Source organism: Babylonia areolata, chromosome 18 (assembly GCF_041734735.1).
Source record: "Babylonia areolata isolate BAREFJ2019XMU chromosome 18, ASM4173473v1, whole genome shotgun sequence".
Classification (NCBI taxonomy): Eukaryota; Metazoa; Mollusca; class Gastropoda; order Neogastropoda; family Buccinidae; genus Babylonia; species Babylonia areolata.
Window position 1 is genome coordinate 15,084,436 of NC_134893.1, and position 5,103 is coordinate 15,089,538.

Sequence of the window (5,103 nt, forward strand, 5' to 3'; positions counted from 1 at the left end):
GAGATTATGAAAATGCGGTAGGCAGTGCATGGTCACCACCGTTCAGCACATGATTCTTCCGACAGTAAAATAAAAAAAAAAAAATTATTGAGAAAAGCCAGGTTACAATCATAACCCCATCTTGACGGAAGCAAAACAGAAAAAAATACTGCAGTCAACATCTGCCCTGACCGTACTGGTGAAAAGCAAATGACAGAAGATGAAGATGTGTCAACTTTCTAATATAAGTGACAGTCGATACTGAATAATACATCATGCACTCTGCCTTGTTCGTTAAAGAGAAAAAAAATACAGTAATTTGCCCTTGATTAAGCCGGAAAGAGAATTCGTTGGGAGTCTCTAAAAGCGAAAGTTCGAAGTTGTTCTTGTGTAAATGCTTCACAATGGGTCTGGGGAAAACGGGAGGAAAGAAGTACTGTGTGTGCTGTTCGAACTTCAAAAGAAAAAAGGTGACATCGCAACGAATACCAGCCATGAACTGATTGCATAGAGCGTGGCGAGCTCAGAATCACTTAGTAAACTGAAAAGGTCCGCACCCTCACTTTTTACGAACAAGGTCTTCAAATCAGCACGGTATGTGACATTTTGAATCGAATATTCATTTTTTTATGTTTCAAAATATATTTGTTTCAATTCAACAGCCAAGCCTAAGAATGTTTTGGGTCTGATTTCTCAAAGGGGGATAATTATACTGTCTTCATTTCTCACACACTTGTCTGCCTAATGTTTGAATCCAAAAGCACAATTTAACCTTTAAAACGGAGGATTACAGTACACCAGCAGGCCGGGGTTTTTTTTCCAGTCACCAATGTTTTATCATTCAACTGGATTTTTGTGTGTGTGTTTGTTTGTTTGTTTTTTGGTCACATTCTTAGCTGTGATATTTATTCAGCACAGATATATGCATCTCTGACACATAGCACAAAACTGACTATTGTACCCCTGGAACAAACACTACAAAGAATTTCCACTATACAACATTTGTCAGCACATACTCTTTCAAGTGGAAATGCACATTTTCAGAAAGTGCTGTAACAATGATACTGAGACAGTGAGATCCTTGCTACTTCCACAGGCAATGTGAATGTTTACACACACACACACACACACACATACACGCGCGCGCTTGCGCACACACACACACGCACGCAGAGAGAGAGAGAGAGAGAGAGAGCGAGCATAGTTATTGTTACAAATTTAAACAACTCACTGGCTTGAGATTCTGCACAAGCATAATGCAGTGAATAGATCTGACACATTTTGGGGGTTGTATGGAGTTTGACTGAAAATTCATAACTAAAACAAATGTCACAACATTCAAGCTATTATTATATATTCTTTTCTTTTATTGTCACAGCTGTCAGATGTGCAAGTCCAAGAAGACATCACTGCTACTTTCTGCATCAGCAGTGGAAACCAATGCTGCTGACAGTAAATTGAGTAATTTTACAAAATTTTACAAATTTGGAAGTGAAAATATGTAATGATCTGACAGCTTTGCTTCCTCCTTTACACCAATCTGACACTGATGACACAGTGAAAGATGACTTATTAGGGCCTTGAAGATTGTTTTGTTATAAAATTAAGACTGAAGGGGTGTTACAGTAGTGGGTGTCAATTTGTAGTGTGTGTGTGTGTGTGTTAGTTGAGAGCGGATTGATTCAGGAGGATCATTGGTATTGACAAATTGTGTAAGACAGTCAGATTATCATCTGTGTATGAAGATTTTTTTTTTAAAGCTTTCTTCTTGGGAATTGTGGAGTTTGAATGCTCCTGGTATTTTTTTTTCATACTGATGTGAACAAATATTGCAACTGTTAATGTTATATACTGTTTATATTTATCTGATATGATGTTGATTTATATGCAATATATACATCACTTGTATACAAGAGATAGTTTGATTTCAACAGCCAAGGCTTACTTGCTAATGATATTGATCATATGGTGCATTTAAATAAGACTTCAAAAACTGTAGCTGTGATTTTTTTTTTCTTTTCTTTTTCTTCTTCTTCTCTTTGAGGGAGAAAGGTGGGGGGAGGGAGGGAGGGTTGCAGTGTAGTTCAAACCAGTTAAGATTCACTGCAGTGTTTTGTTTTTTTTCTTTCTGATCATGGAAAAAAAATCAAAACTTTGTGAATGTAGACATTGCACTTCAGTACAGATGTATATCACACACACACACACACACACACACACACACACACACACACACACACACAACATCCAAAACTAAATGGTGCTCACATCATAAATAACTCAAATTGTTTGGACAATTGTTCATTGTTCATTTAGCTATGAATGAATGATACAAAAAAAATAAAAGAAAATATCTAATCAAAGTGATTTTCTTCAAGTCTGTTTGTGTTTGACTCAGACCTGTTTACACTGCATTTTGTAAAGTGTCCAAATTTGATTGTACAGATTTGGCAGCAAGCAATAAACAAATTATATATATATATATATATATATATATATTTATGATTTTTTTTAAATACATGAAATAAAAGATGGGAGGTGGGGCATGCAAATGTAAATAAATGCAAATATTTACACTAGAATTCACAGCACTACCAGTTTCTAAAAAATGGCATCAAAGAGAAAACTGGTATGTGTGTGTTAATCCTTTGGCCAGTTGTTATAGATACAATGAACTTACAGGTTACCATAAAAGAAATAAACATTCTAACCTGGTGAAAGTACAGACATATCCATTTTGGGTAAACAGGCCAGCTGATTGTACCAGACTGGTGTGTCTGAATGTCTGGGAGTCTTGAGAAGACTTAACAATGCATGTCACTTGTAATGATGAATGAGTGTACTGTATGCACACATGCATGCATGCTACACCATAAGATGAAATCATTCTTTACTTGCAGTTAATCATCAATGCAGCTGTGATGAAACACACATGAATCAGTTTTGATGATTATTATCTTTAATCAAATTCCATGCACAGCTCCACCACTCTTCTCCCCAAAATTTCCATGCTAAACTGCACCACTCATTTCCCCACAGATTTCCATGTTCAACTCCAACACTCTCCTCCCCACAATATGTATTAAAGCTACTCCAATTAAAAAAATGAAAAAGTCATGTGATAGAAAAGCCAGAAAAAGATCAAATTCATCGGAACAGTCATGGCCATTTTCTCAAGTCTGAAATCTGTTTTTTAGAAGGCACACGTGCACACACACACACACACACACACACACTCACTCACTCACTCACTCATACTATGTAGCAACAATATGAGTGCTAGAATGTATATAGATTCAGAATGAATGGGTCACACACAGGAAATCTGCGGGAGGTTGATGTCGCTATGACAGCAGAAATGTCTCCGTGACAGCAGAAACTGACTTGACTTCGTCTTCTTGTTTCTGGTTCCGTGACAATTGAAAGTCTTTTCACGACGAACAAGTTCAACTTTCGCGCTACTTATCAGTTGCCCGTTCTTTTTAAAAAAAATACTCTTTCGGTTCTTTAACTTTAATGGATTCAAGCGCACTTTCAGTTTCAGCGGACAGAGTCGCCATGTTGCCTTATTCGGACGTCCCAAGGTGAAAGGGGCTGAACGTTTCACTGATCTGGTTTCCTAACGAACAAGGTCATGTGTATAACTGAAATAGAAATTGTCACTGACCATTCATCATGGTGTTAGTCCCCCCCCCCCCCCCCCGCCCCCCCCAGAAACAAGCTTTCATGTACGACCCATGACATCTTGGGATGCTGTTTGAGTCATTGAAACTACTTTGAGTGGAACATTTATAAATTTTAAAAAATGGAAGTTTTTCTTTATCTAATGTCTAATCAGGTTTCTGAAAGTAATGACAATACTTTAATTACACAATATTATGTTAGCCCAGTTTGAGGGCGATAATCTGCAAACGTTCCTGCAACGTATCATTCCATATTACAGGATATGTCAATAAAAGTCAATGTTAGGAAAAGTTATGTTTATCAAAGTTTATCATCATGTGTAAGAGCTAAATGAACCATGAGCATGCTGTCTACAATGGAATAAATAATGCAGGAACGCACACACACGCGCGCGCGCGCCCGCGCATGCATGCATGCAAACACTATATGTATATCCTACATTTTCATGAAGTAGGGAGCTCAGTATTCATAAAAAATTACAAATCAGATAAAATTCACACCCAAGCTACATGCTGGCTTATTTCACTGTGGTGCCACAGAGTGTATGATTTAATGAATTTTAAATCTTTTACTTAATTTTCCGAAATTGGAGTATAACAACAACAATCATATAATAATAATAACAATATCAATAATAAGAAGAATGATTTTTTTTTTAAAGAAGTTGTAGTAGTATAAAAATAGTAACAATAGCATTTATAAGGTGCAAACTTCCCAGTGTGATCAAAGCAATTCCCATGAAACAATACATGAATACAATAGTGCATAACACTATTAATGACACACAACAGCACATGCAGACATACAAGAAAAATATGGATATAAAAAATAATACACATTGCAAATATAAAAAAATTAAATAAATAAAATTAATATATATATACCTTACACACACTGTCTCTCTCTCTCTCTCTCTCTCCCTACTTCCCTCATGCACGCACACAAATACACACACTTAGTGTAGCTGTACAGTATTAAAAGAGAATCTTAAGAATAATAATTGTTTTAACTTTTGTCATAAATGCTACAATACAATTAACAGTCAGGGATTGGTGTTGAAAGAGATAAGTGAGGAGGAGGTTAAAATGGTAATAAGTTTGCTCAACATTATCTTCAAACTAAAGCCCATTTCACCAGGGAGTTCTAAAGACTGTCTGATGAATCCCTGTCAAAATGGACAGTTTTGCTATGGTCTTACCACAAACTGTACCTCTATTTTGGGGATATAAAAGTCTTAATTTACCACCCCCTCCTCTCTCCTTTGACTTAAAAGTGATAATGATGATTATCAAAAATATGTACAGCTGTGTGTGTGTGTGTGTGTGTGTGTGTGTGTGTGCTTGTTATCAAGGCCTGACTAAGCGCGTTGGGTTACGCTGCTGGTCAGGCATCTGCTTGGCAGATGTGGTGTAGCGTATATGGATTTGTCCGAATGCAGTG